The 15,000-nt window shown below is 38.2% G+C and overlaps 5 non-coding genes across 5 annotated transcripts; 2 read left to right on the top strand and 3 right to left on the bottom strand.

Moving 5' to 3' along the window:
• Positions 1 to 3,009: 3,009 nt before the first annotated feature.
• Trnap-agg lies at positions 3,010 to 3,081 on the bottom strand. Its single transcript has one exon. It is a non-coding gene; the product is annotated as a tRNA-Pro (tRNA).
• Positions 3,082 to 3,768: 687 nt separating this feature from the next.
• Positions 3,769 to 3,840, top strand: Trnap-ugg. Its single transcript has one exon. It is a non-coding gene; the product is annotated as a tRNA-Pro (tRNA).
• A 5,168-nt stretch (positions 3,841 to 9,008) lies between these two features.
• On the bottom strand, positions 9,009 to 9,080 carry Trnap-agg. Its single transcript has one exon. It is a non-coding gene; the product is annotated as a tRNA-Pro (tRNA).
• A 490-nt stretch (positions 9,081 to 9,570) lies between these two features.
• Trnap-ugg lies at positions 9,571 to 9,642 on the top strand. The gene has a single exon. It is a non-coding gene; the product is annotated as a tRNA-Pro (tRNA).
• Positions 9,643 to 12,533: 2,891 nt separating this feature from the next.
• Trnap-agg lies at positions 12,534 to 12,605 on the bottom strand. Its single transcript has one exon. It is a non-coding gene; the product is annotated as a tRNA-Pro (tRNA).
• Between the last annotated feature and the right edge of the window lie 2,395 nt (positions 12,606 to 15,000).

Here is a 15,000-nt window from a genome sequence, read left to right as displayed (position 1 = left end):
TAGCAGAAGTCACGGGTAATTGGTTACGGATTTTTTCAAATTATGGCATAATATGTGGTTCTTTCTCAAGTGAGATGCTTTAGAGGTATGTAACTCTTACTGGCACCCTTCTATGTTTGCATTATAATTATTTAGTTGATATTAAAATGATAAATGGTATGAGTCATCGTGAAAGAATGATGGAGGTATCTGGTAAAAATATTGCCGTTTGAAGATTTTGTTTAGGCGGCTCGTTGTGAACTTGTTGGTCTACATGGGGAACTGGGATGTGTGGTTATGTGAGTTACAGATATTTTTTGTTTAACAATGAAATGATTTGTTGTGAAATGTTTTATGAATAATTAATATCACTTCCTCACTGATAAGATTCAGATCACTGTTCCTTATATAAATGGATGTATATTATATAAAAAACAACAACTTAGAGTTGTGATTTTATCAACATTTTTATCTTAATTTATTTGTACCGTATGTGACTAAATTATATTGCTGTATGCTTATCATTTACACTATTGCAGGTTTAATAAATGTTGAAATACATGCCTCTTGTATAATTGCCCAGTTGTCAGCGAGGGTTTGTAATGTCTTCATTTATACATTTGCCAGTGCCGAATGAATAGCTGTGGGAAAAAATAGTCAAAACGTGTTCCGTAATATGTAATATTCCTTGCTGTATTAGGAGCATTGATGGCAAACACTTTCGGCTGAAATGTCCTGCAGGAGAAGGATCAATTGTAAAGGATACCATTCCACTGTTTTAGCCATCGCTGATGCCGACTGTTGTTTCACCCTCATTGATGTGGGGGCATATGGTCGTAGTGATAGTTTTATCTGTATCAAATAACGGCATATCATTATTTCCGGAAATTTAAGTATTCCACAGCCACTTAAAATACCAAAGAATGGAACCAAAGTTCCATTTTTCTTGTGAATGAAGCTTTTCCTCAAAAGACAAAGGATTTTGACTACCCCAAAAGGGTATATAATTATCGGATCAGCTAGGCTAGAAGAACAGCAGAGTGTGCCTTTGGAATGTTTGCTAATATAATTGGTGTTCTTCAGACATCAATGGAAACCGGCGCTGAAATACATGAAGCACTGGCGAAAAGCATTTAAGTACATAATTTAATTCATGTAAACAATCTTAATTCTAATGCAAGTGATGATGTCCATGATGCTATTCCTATCATTCAAACTGACAGCAACAAGAAGCACGAGGGCTACAGTAAAAGCTATGAGTGTTTGTGGTATGTTGAAGGAACATTTTGTTTCTCCATGTGGAGCTCTCGAATGATCTAGGAATGTAGTTTCATGGTTATTGGCTTGTACTTATTACAGTAAGAGAACAAAATATTACCTGTTATTAACTGCAGCTGCTAGCAACCTCTATCTACAAAGAAGCTATGGCATCACGATCTCGGTGGCTGCGGTCTCAGGAACCACATATTACAGAGCGCTCTCGCACTAAATTTATCAGGAACCCTTCTTGCATAATGATAACACCACGGCTGCTCCAATTAGTTGGTGCTCACGCCACGGCTGTCTTGCGGTAACTAAGGCAAAATAGGTTTAGCTCCATTTTTGCCTCAGTCCGAAAGAAACTGAATCAACTCGCCTGAAGCCAACACTCCCGATATTAATGCTAAACTGAGGTGGCGAACCATGACTCATGATTTCCTTTGATTTGCCTTGCCATGGTATTTTAAATGTGAAAAGCCGGTGTAAGGGTTTCTTTTGCGATGGTAGACGACTGACAACGCAGTATTACAGACAGAGAGATAAGATGCTTGTGAATTTAATTAATTTGATTTCTCTTTTGCAAGCGTTAACATTTGCAGATACAAGGTATTTTCGTTACTTACTTTCTTCATAAGTAAGGTAAAGGAGGGCCTTCCCGGGATTTGAACCCGGGACCTCTCGCACCCTAAGCGAAAATCATACCCCTAGACCATCAGACCGTTGCATATGAGTCTAGATGGAGAAATTTGTGCATTCTGGTTGGCGGTCATCGTGGCCCGCCCACTTTCGCTAACTTTAAAGATACGTATAATCGTCAGAATATGTTTATGTATTATTTAACATGTACTGTAAATTCAGTTTATCGATAAAAATTTGAGTGATTTTTACTTCTATGTTTTTAACCACATACTAAGGATTACGTATGCAGAGAAATTAGTTTTATATTCATATTGCTGTATTATCATTCTTTGTTATTATTACTATCAATATTACCATTATCAATATTATTGTCATAACTATTGATAATAATATTACTACTGCTGCTGCTATTACTACTACCATTTCTATATCGGTTAATTTATTGTTATTGTTGTTAATGTTGTCATTATCACCCTTATTGTTATTATCAGCATCATTATTTTGATTTGGTGTGTCACTGATGTTCTAATTATTGTCTGATTTATTGCCTTGGTTAGCATTATTGTCGTAATTCTTATTATGATAATTAGTCCTCTTATAACTTATGTTTTCAATATTACTTTTATATCCGCCACATTTATTATTATCCCTACTTGTGGCTAATGATAAAATATGATATATAATCTTTGTCTGATACTCTTGCCACATGTGTCCCAAGTCTATCGGGAATTGCGCTAGCTACAGGAATTTATTTTTATAATATTGCTGATTATCGTTATTACTGTTATTAACTCCAGAGTTTCATTATTCTAAATCATTATTTTTATCCCCCAAGTTTGATGTTATTTCAGATTCCAAACAACTAATGTCAGATATTTCATAGAAATCTTTATTTCGGCTTTTTTCAAACAGCGTTTTACATTTTAGTATGCAGCATGCATTGTGTGGTTAAGAAAATCGCGGAATAATAAAAACAATGACACCAGTAATTATTACAGATGTCCCTCAATTGCCATAGTGTTTTACCAGTTTTTGGCTTATCTTAAGAGAGGGGTTGGGACCTTATTAAGCTGACAGAGGGGCTTGTCATTATGTTCTTAAATTCCCTCATTCTTCAAGACTGAAAAAGGTGGGCCTGACCGGGATTTGAACCCGGGACCTCTCGCACCCTAAGCGAAAATCATACCCCTAGACCACCAGGCCGCTTCTAACAGTGTGAAAGTAGAAACTTACTTATTTTGCAGTATTTTCACTTGCGAGTGAGCGACCGTCGTTACCCCGCCCGTTTCTGCTGCGTCTGGTGAGGAGTGTATCGCCAGAATAAGCTTGTACACTTTTCTTTTCCATTAGCAAAAAGAAAAAAGAAAGAAAAAGAAAAAAATTATATATATACACACACATACATACATTATTTATTTTGCAGTTCTTTCACTTACGGGTGAGCGACCGTCGTGACCCCGCCCATTTCCGCTGCCTGTGGTGAGGAGTGTATCGCCAGAATAAGCTTGTATATTTTTCCTTTTCCATTGGCAAGAAAAAAAAAAAAAATATATATATATATATACACATACATACACACATATACATATATACATATACATACATACATATATATATATATATTTATATATATATATATGTTGGTACGCGTCCGTGTGATCACACATGGACGCGTACCAACAAATATGTGTATATATATACATATATGTGCACATATGTGTGTATATATATACATATATATAGTATCTGAGCATACATATACATATGCATCTGTACATTATATATATATATACATATATACATGTGTGTGTGTGTGTGTGTGTATGTATGTGTGTGTGTGTGTGTGTGTATTGCTCATAGTGTCAGACTGCTTTTCGCAACATTTATAACGGCCTGATGGTCTAGGGGTATGATTCTCGCTTTGGGTGCGAGAGGTCCCGGGTTCAAATCCCGGTCAGGCCCTCGTTAGTGAGGTGATTTATATCCTTGAATGACCATACCGTATATTGACTGCTGATTTTGATTTCAGATGAGCTGTTGTGCTGTAGGCAAGAACTCATTCTTGGTAAGAGTTTTTTATCTCCAGTATACACTCAGATACAAATTTACACACGCTCTCTCTCTCTCTTTAACACACACACACACACACACACACACACACACACACACACACACACACACACACATATGCGTGTAACAGATATAGGTGTATGTTTGACTGAATGTAGGCTTATGTTCGCAGATCTTTGGTATGATACTGTTGGCAATCTAGGGATGTTGATATTTTGGCCCAAGACCTAGACACTGAAAAGAAAAGAAAATAACATCACTTGCAGATTTTAGCTTTCATGGTCTCCGTTTATCTTATTTCCTCTAGGGATATTTTTTCCTTATTTGTTGACTGATACATATGTGAATACATTGGTCGGCAAGATACGAGGAAGGAATTGTAAGATACCCCGGGTGTATGTGTATATGTATACAGGTATATGTATAAATAGTCTGTACTTTATTTATGGCTACTTTTCTGGTTGTCGGTGTACCAGTAGCGATAATTGATGTCCTAATTGCAGAAAATCATCCGAGTTGCCAAAAAAGGAAATCACAAGCAAAACTGATCTTTTCTGTATGACTTTGGAGCATACAGTGTGTGTGTATTTTACAGACTAACTTTCTCTTTCCAGTTCTCTTCACAGAATGTCCTGATGGTCTAGGGTATATATACATATATCTATACACACATACATACATACTTATATATGTACGCGCACGCGTTCACACACACATATACATACACACACAAACACACACACACATATTGCACGTCGTAAATAATATGTAAATTTGAAATATGACTTCTAATTAATGGAAATAATTAACTTTATTTTTAAAATATAAATAAGTGGATTTCTGCTTTGTAGTAATTTTGTTTTATAAGCCATGTATTTTAGCAGAAGTCACGGGTAATTGGTTACGGATTTTTCCAAATTATGGCATATGTGGTTCTTTCTCAAATGAGATGCTTTGGAGGTATGCAACTCTTACTAGCATCCTTCTATGTTTGTATTATAATGATTTAGTTGATATAAAGATGATAATTGGTATGAGTCATCGTGAAAGAATGATGGAGGTATCTGGTAGAAATATTGCAGTTTGAAGACTTTGTTTAGGGGGCTCGTTGTGAACTTGTCTACAATGGGACTTGGGATGCGTGATTATGTGTGTTACAGATATTCTTTGTTTAACAATGATTTGTTGTGAAATGTTTTATGAATGATTAATATCACTTACTCACTGATAAGATTCAAGATCATTGTTTCTTATATAAATGGATGTATATTATAAAAAAAAAAAAAAAAATCTTAGAGTTGTGATAATATTTACACTATTTTTATCTTAATTTATTTGTACCGTATGTGACTAAATTATATTGCTGTATGTTTATCATTTACATTATTGCAGGCTGAATGAATGTTGAAATACGTGCCTCTTGTATAATTGCCCAGTTGTCAGCGAGAGTTTGTAATGTCTTCATTGATATATTTGCCAGTGCCGAAGGAATACCTGTGGGAAAAAATAGTCAAAACGTGTTCCGTAATATGTAATATTCCTTGCTGTATTAGGAGCATTGATGGCAAACACTTTCGGCTGAAATGTCCTGCAGGAGAAGGATCAATTGTAAAGGATACCATTCCACTGTTTTAGCCATCGCTGATGCCGACTGTTGTTTCACCCTCATTGATGTGGGGGCATATGGTCGTAGTGATAGTTTTATCTGTATCAAATAACGGCATATCATTATTTCCGGAAATTTAAGTATTCCACAGCCACGTAAAATACCAAAGAATGGAACCAAAGTTCCATTTTTCTTGTGGATGAAGCTTTTCCTCAAAAGACAAGTTTTAAACATCTTTTCTTAGAAAGGATTTTGACTACCCCAAAAGGGTATATAATTATCGGATCAGCTAGGCTAGAAGAACAGCAGAGTGTGCCTTTGGAATGTTTGCTAATATAATTGGTGTACTGCAGACATCAATGGAAACCAGCGCTGAAATACATGAAGCACTGGTGAAAAACATTTGTGTACATAATTTCATTCATGTAAACAATCTAAATTCTAATGGAAGTGATGATGTCCAGGATGCTATTCCCATTATTCACTCTTAGGACTGAAAGCAACAAGAAGCACGAGGGCTACAGTAAAAGCTATGAGTGTTTGTGGTATGTTGAAGAAACATTTTCTTTCCCCCTGTGGAGCTCTCGAATGATCTAGGAATGTAGTTTCATGGCTATTGGCTTGTACTTATTACAATGAGAGAAAAACAATTACCTGTTATTAACTGCAGCTGGTAGCAACTTCTTTCTACAAAAAAGCTATGGCATCACGATCTCGGTGGCTGCGGTCTCAGGAATCACATATTACAGGGCGCTCTCGCACCAAATTTATCAGGAACCCTTCTTGCATGGTGCTCACGCCACGGCTGCTCCAATTATTTGGTGCTCACGCCACGGCTGTCTTGCGGTAACTAAGGTAAAATAGGTTTAGCTCCATTTTTGCCTCAGTCCGAAAGAAACTGATTCGACTCGCCTGAAGCCAACACTCCCGATATTAATGCTAAACTGAGGTGGCGAACCATGACTCATGATTTCCTTTGATTTGCCATGCCATGGTATTTGAAATGTGAAAAACCGATGTAAGGGTTTCTTTTGCGATGGTAGACGACTGACAACGGAATATTACAGACAGAGAGATAAGATGCTCGTGAATTTAATTAATTTATTTTCTCTTTCGCAAGCGTTAACATTTGCGAAGTATTTTCGTTACTTATTTTCTTTATGGCACTGGTAAAGGAGGGCCTTACCGGGATTTGAACCCGGGACTTCTCGCACCCTAAGCGAGAATCATACCCCTAGACCATCAGACCGTTGCATATGAGTCTAAAAGGAGAAATTTGTGCATTCTGGTTGGCGGTCACTTTCGCTAACTTTAAAGATACGTATAATCGTCAGAATATGTTTATATATCATTTAACATTTACTTTAAATTCAGTTAATCGATAAAATTTAGTGTGATTTTTACTTCTATGTTTTTAGCCATATACACTGAAATTCTATGGATTACGTATGCAGTCAAATTAGTTTTATATTTAAATTGCTGTATTATCATTCATTGTTATTACTATCAATATTATCATTATCAATATTATTATCATTATAACTATTACTAATAATATTACTGCTGCTGCTATTACTACTACCATTTCTATATCGGTTAATTTATTGTTATTGTTGTTAATGTTGTCATTATCATCCTTATTGGCACTGGTAGTTACCTGTCCGCGATAACTCAATCAGTTAAAATCCATGAAAAAAGTATCATCAATGCAATCAGTTCCGTTCGGTGTTCAATCTTATTTACTATATTCGTAAATGTCTTCTTGTTCAGTACGCCGACGACTCTCAATTTCTTCACGATGCCTCTGTAGACAATCTAAATGAATTGATAGAAAAGACTAAACAGACCCTAACAGAAGCAAAAAATTACTTCGATATGAATGGTCTGAAACTAAATCCACAAAAAACACAATGTATTTTCATTGGCAGCCGTCAGAACATAGCAAGAATACCCACAGATACAGTTATTGATTTCCAAGGTTGCTTCATCAAACCCAACACAACAGTAAACAACCTAGGGGCACACGTAGACAGATACATGACATTCGAGACACACATTGATCACATCTACAGAAAAGTAATGGGCACACTGATATACTTGAATCATATAAAAAATAAAATACCCACAGAAACAAGAATTGCTGTTGTACAAACACTAGCACTTAGTATCCTTAACTACTGTCTTAACATCTGGGGCTCCACAAACACAACACTAATACAAAGGACAAGAAACTACAGAACTTCGCGGCAAGAGTAGCACTGAGAAATTTAAATAAATATGACCACATCACACCACATATAAACCAACTAAAATGGCTAAAAGTACAATTGAAACACAAATATGACACGTGTATTCTGATCCATAAAATAATACAAGGAAATTACCCAAATTGGCTATTACCTATACAAACAACAGGTAACATAACAGGTGTCCTTACAAGGCAAAATAACTCCTTATATATCAAAAGATCGAATACAGAAACCGGGGCAAGAAATTTGCAAATCCGAGGACTGGTGATCTGGAACCAACTACCAGAAAATATTAGAAATATCTCCAACCAAAAAACATTTAAAACAAAAGTGAAAGAACATCTACTGAAATGTCAATGACATCAGGCGTTTGAACATCTAGCCAAGTACGAAATTTCAGTTATCTGGGATATTAATGTTCTATCTAATCTTGTTAAACAAGCACTATACAATATATATGTATATAACATCCTATTACATAATGTTAACAACATATCTATAAATGTAATACCCATTGTAATTAATGGAATAAAGTGTTTGAATTTGAATATTGTTATTATTAGCATCATTATTATTTTGATTTGGTTTGTAACTGATGTTCTAATTATTATCTGATTTATTGCCTTGGTTAGCATTATTGTCGTAATTCTTATTATGATAATTAGTCCTCTTATAACTTATGTTTTCAATATTATTTTTATATCCGCCACATTTATTATTATCCCTACTTGTGGCTAATGATAAAATATGATATATAATCTTTGTCTGATACTCTTGCCACATGTGTCCAAAGTCTATCGGGAATTGCGCTAGCTACAGGAATTTATTTTTATGATATTGCTGATTATCATTATTACTGTTATTAACTCCAGAGTTTCATTATTCTAAATCATTATTTTTATCCCCCAACGTTGATGTTATTTCAGATTCCAAACAACTAATGCCAGATATTTCAAAGAAATCTTTATTTCGGCGTTTCCAAACACCGTTTTACATTTTAGTATGCAGCATGCATTGTGTGGTTAAGAAAATCGCGGAATAATAAAAACAATGACACCAATAATTGTTACAGATGTCCCTCAATTGCCATAATGTTTTACCAGTTTTTGGCTTATCTTAAGAGAGGGGTTGGGACCTTATTAAGCTGACAGAGGGGCTTGTCATTCTGCTCTTAAATTCCCTCATTCTTCAAGGCTGAAAAAGGTGGGCCTGACCGGGATTTGAACCCGGGACCTCTCGCACCCTAAGCGAAAATCATACCCCTAGACCATCAGGCCGCTTCTTACGGTGTGGAAGTAAAAACTTTCTTATTTTCCAGTACTTTCACTTGCGGGTGAGCGACATTCGTTACCCCGCCCATTTCTGCTGCCTCTGGTGAGGAGTGTATTGCCAGAATAAGCTTGTACATTTTTCCTTTTCCATTGGCAAGATTTTTTTTTTTTTTTTTTTTTTTTTTATATTTATACACATACACACATATACATATGCATACATATATATACACATATATATATATATACTTGTCGGTATGCGTCCATGTCTGATCGCACGTATGTGTGTGTATATATACATATATATATATATAGTATCTGAGTATACATATATATATGCATCTATACATTATATATGTATATGCATATATACATGTGTTTATTTGTATGTATATGTGTGTGTGTGTGTGTGTGTGTGTGTGTGTGTGTGTGTGTGTGTGTGTGTGTGTGTGTGTGTTGCTCATTGTGTCAGACTGATTTTCGCAACATCCATAACGGCCTGATGGTCTAGGGGTATGATTCTCGCTTTGGGTGCGAGAGGTCCCGGGTTCAAATCCCGGTCAGGCCCTCGTTAGTGAGGTCTCTTATATCTTTAAATGACCATACCGTATATAGACTGCTTACTTGGATTTCAGATGAATTGTTGTGCTGTAGGCAAGAACTCATTCTTGGTAAGATTTTTTTCTCCAGTATACACGCACATACAAATTTACACACGCTCTCTCTCTCTCTCTCTTTCACACACACACACTCACAAACACACACACACACATATATATATGCGTGTAACATATATAGGTGTATGTTCGACTGAATGTAGGCATAGGTTCGCAGATCTTTGTTATGATACTGTTGGTAATCTAGAGATGTTGATATTTTGGCCCAAGGCCTGGACACTGAAAAGAAAAGAAAAAAGCATCACTTGCAGATTTTGATTTCATGGTCTCCGTTTCTCTTATTTCCTCTAGGGATATTTTTCCTTATTTGTTGACTGATACATATATTAATACATTGGTCGGTCAGATACGAGGAAGGAATTGTAAAATATCCCATGTTTATGTGCCTATATGTATACAGGTATATGTAGAAATAGTCTGTATTTTATTTATGTCAACTTTTCTGGCTGTCAGTCTACCAGTAGCGATAATTGATGTCCTAATTGCAGAAAATCATCCGAGTTGCCAAAAAAGTAAATCACAAGGAAAACTGACCTTTTCTGTATGACTTTGGAGCTTACAGTGTGTGTGTGTATCTTACAGGCTAACTTTCTATTTCCAGTTCTCTCTACAGAACGTCCTGATGGTCTAGGGTATATATACATATATCTATACAAACACATACTTACATATATATATATATATATATATATATATATATATGCACGCGCACGCGCGCGCGCAAACACATACATATTGCACGTCGTAAACAATATGTAAATTTGAAATATGACTACTAATTAATGGAAATAATTAACTTTATTTTTAAGCTATAAAAAAGTGGATTTCTGTTTTGTAGTAATTTTGTTTTATAAGCCATGTGTTTTAGCAGAAGTCACGGGTAATTGGTTACGGATTTTTCCAAATTAGGGCATAATATGTGGTTCTTTCTCAAATGAGATGTTTTAGAGGTATGTAACTCTTACTAGCATCCATCTATGTTTGTATTATAATGATTTAGTTGATATTAAGATGATAAATGGTATGAGTCATCGTGAAAGAATAATGGAGGTATCTGGTAATAATATTGCAGTGTGAAGATTTTCTTTAAGGGGCCCGTTGTGAACTTGTCTACAATGGGAGTTGGGATGTGTGATTATATGAGTTACAGATATTCTTTGTTTAACAATGAAATGATTTGTTGTGAAATGTTTTATGAATGGTTAATATCACTTGCTCACTGATTAGATTCAGATTACTGTTCCTTATATAAATGGATGTATATTATATAAAAAAAAAAAAAAAAAAAAAAATCTTAGAGTTGTGATTTTATTAACATTAATTTTTTCTTAATTATTTGTACCGTATGTGACTAATTTATATTGCTATATGATTATCATTTACACTATTGCAGGTTGAATAAATGTTGAAATACATGCCTCTTGTATAATTGCCCAGTTGTCAGCGAGAGTTTGTAATGTCTTCATTGACACATTTGCCAGTGCCGAAGGAATACCTGTGGGAAAAACTAGTCAAAACGTGTTCCGTAATATGTAATATTCCTTGCTGTATTAGGAGCATTGATGGCAAACACTTTCGGCTGAAATGTCCTGCAGGAGAAGGATCAATTGTAAAGGATACCATTGCACTGTTTTAGCCATCGCTGATGCCGACTGTGGTTTCACCCTCATTGATGTGGGAACATATGGTCGTAGTGATAGTTTTATCTGTATCAAATAACGGCATATCATTATTTCCGGAAATTTAAGTATTCCACAGCCACTTAAAATACCAAAAATGGAACCAAAGTTCCATTTCTCTTGTGGATGAAGCTTTTCCTCAAAAGACAAATTTTAAAAGTCTTTTCTTAGAAAGGATTTTGACTACCCCAAAAGGGTATATAATTATCAGATCAGCTAGGCTAGAAGAACAGCAGAGTGTGCCTTTGGAATGTTTGCTAATATAATTGGTGTACTTCAGACATCAATGGAAACCAGCGCTGAAATACATGAAGCACTGGTGAAAAACATTTATGTACATAATTTCATTCATGTAAACAATCTAAATTCTAATGCAAGTGGTGATGTCCATGATGCTATTCCCATCATCCAAACTGACAGCAACAAGAAGCACGATGGCTACAGTAAAAGCTATGAGTGTTTGTGGTATGTTGAAGGAACATTTTGTTTCTCCATGTGGAGCTTTCGAATGATCTAGGAATGTAGTTTCATGGTTATTGGCTTGTACTTATTACAATGAGAGAAAAACAATTACCTGTTATTAACTGCTGCTGCTAGCAACCTCTTTCTACAAAGAAGCTATGGCATCACGATCTCGGTGGCTACGGTCTCAGGAATTACATATTACAGGGCGCTCTCGCACCAAATTTATCAGGAACCCTTCTTGCATGGTGCTCACACAACGGCTGTTCCAATTATTTGGTGCTCACGCTACGGTTGTCTTGCGGTAACTAAGGCAAAATAGGTTTAGCTCCATTTTTGCCTCAGTCCGAAAGAAACTGAATCAACTCGTCTGAAGCCGACACTCCCGTTATTAATGCTAAACTGAGGTGGCGAACCATGACTCATGATTTCCTTTGATTTGCCTTGCCATGGTATTTTAAATGTGAAAAGCCGATGTGAGGGTTTCTTTTGCGATGGTAGACGACTGGCAACGGAATATTACAGACAGAGAGATAAGATGCTCGTGAATTTAATTAATTAAATTTCTCTTTAGCAAGCGTTAACATTTGCAGATACAAGGTATTTTCGTTACTTATTTTCTTCATGGCTCTGCTAAAGGAGGGCCTGACCGGGATTTGAACCCGGGACCTCTCGCACCCTAAGCGAGAATCATACCCCTAGACCATCAGGCCGTTGCATGAGTCTAAAAAGAGAAATTTGTGTATTCTGGTTGGCGGTCATCGTGGCCCGCCCACTTTCGCTAACTTTAAAGATACTTATAATCGTCAGAATATGTTTATGTATTATTTAACATTTCCTTTAAATTCAGTTTATCGATACAATTTTTTGTGATTTTTACTATTATGTTTTTAACCATATACATTGAAATTCTAGTGATTACGTATGCAGACAAATTAGTTTTATATTCAAATTGCTGTATGATCATTCTTTGTTATTATTACTATCAATATTACCATTATCAATATTATTATCATAACTATTGATAATAATATTACTACTGCTGCTGCTATTACTGCTACCATTTCTATATCGGTTCAATTATTGTTATTGTTGTTAATGTTGCCATTATCACCCTTATTGTTATTATCAGCATCGTTATTTTGATTTGCTTTGTCACTGATGTCCTAATTATTGTCTGATTTGTTATTATGATAATTAGTCCTGATAATTGGGTGCTTCATGCTCGGGATGATGTGAAGCGATGGTGTGGTAGCCTAGTTAGCGTTAAGTGCCTCCTTGCATGCCTTCCCGCTTTCAGCTGCCACCGCTGGCTAACCTGGTGCGAAAAAGGGAGCAGCTATGCATAAGACTCCCCTGCCAGCTCATAACCTCTCCATCATCAAGACTTCTACAGTGCCTCCTCGTGGCCACCCATGGAAACTAGGTACCTTGCGGTCCTAGGCTGAACTGTGGAGGCTCTTGGAGCAGCAGGAGGCCCTAAAGGTACGGAGCTATGGCCCACCGGCGTGTGGATACGCCCTGGCTTCGTACTAACTCCTGTCCCCCGCGCCCCCTGGGGTTAATGGGCGGCTGTGGGGAGGCAGGCCTTGCCAGTCGGCCCCCCCGAGATAACCACTGGCAACGCTGGGGGGAGGGCTAAAGTCCCTCCTACCCAGCAAGTACGGCGGGCTGTGGGTCCCTCTGGGTTGGCGACCGCTGGGACTCGGGTGGGGAGGGGGGGTTACCCCCAGTCCCAGCTGGGTCCCAGCGGCCGCCAGCCTGGCGTGATGCTTGTGGGGGAAAGCCCTAGGGAGCCCTGCAGGTGGATTATGGGGCCTGCAGCCAGCCAACCTCCTCTATATGGGGCGGCGTCGGTAGGGGTGGCAGAGGTGGCGCCCACCCGGAGTGACTGCCCGAGGTTAGACCTCAGGCGGACTGTCAGGGTGGGGGCTTGGAACATCCGTTCCCTGCGACAGGACGATCGGTTACCACTACTATCGAGGGAATTGAAACAGCTGAGAGTTGAGGTGGCTGCTCTCTCGGAGGTGAGAAGACCTGGCAGTGGCACGATTAGTGAGGGTGGCTACACCTACTACTGGTCGGGCCGCAGCGATGGCCACCATCTCCAGGGAGTAGCCATAGCCATCTCCAGCAGACTTCAACCCTTGGTAGTTGAGGTCACTCCAGTCGATGAGCGTATCATGGTATTGAGACTGAAGCTTTCATTTGGCTTCATGTCTCTTGTTGCTGTATAAGCTCCTACGGATGTATATAAACTTGAGGCGAAAGAGATGTTTTACGCCAAACTTGCATCTGTGGCAGACAGATGTCCTCGGCAAGTTATTCGTATTGTGCTGGGCGACTTCAATGCGGTATCCGGCTGTGATCGAGCTGGCTATGAGATGTCTGTCGGTCCTCATGGCTCAGGAGCTGATGCTGGCAGTGAGAATAGCCTCCTTTTCCGTGACTTTGCTAGGTCCCAGAAATTGAGGATTTCTGGCTCCTGGTATCAGCGTTCTGTCCCGCATCGCTGGACTTGGTACAGCGATACAGGAAGAGTGGCCAAGGAGATCGACCACATCCTCGTTAGCACTCGATGGAGGATCCTCCAGAACTGCAGGGTATATCGAAGCGCTGTGTTCTGTGGAACTGACCATAGAATAGTGGTGGCTACTCTCCGGGTCTACTTTAGAACCCCCCGTCGCCCAAATGAACACCCTAGGGTGTTTAATTTGGACAGATTGAGGGAGGACGAGTGTACCCGGGGGTTTGCCGAGGCTATCTCTGGTCGTCTCACAGCACTCGAGGGCCAGACAGACCCTGTTCTTATGTGGGATACCTTCAAGCCTGAAACGCTTGATGCAGCTCAGGAATCCATTGGTGAACGCCCAAGAACAAGACAGAATTCCATCTCGCAGGAGACGCTGGAAGCCACAGATGCTTGTCGTGCGGCTCGACTGTCAGGGGATCGCACTTTGCACCGCTCTCTGGTGCGCAGGACTAGGTCGCTGTTGAGAAGGGATAAGGAACAGTTTATCAGTAGTCTTGCAGAGGAGGTCGAAAGCCATTTCCTTGTAAATGACCTTCGTCCTGCCTACCAAGCTCTGAGAAAGCTGAACTCCAAGC

Source organism: Penaeus chinensis, chromosome 2 (genome assembly GCF_019202785.1).
Source record: "Penaeus chinensis breed Huanghai No. 1 chromosome 2, ASM1920278v2, whole genome shotgun sequence".
NCBI lineage: Eukaryota > Metazoa > Arthropoda > Malacostraca > Decapoda > Penaeidae > Penaeus > Penaeus chinensis.
The sequence above is the reverse complement of the archived record's forward strand: the minus strand, read 5'-3'. Positions and strand labels throughout refer to the sequence as shown.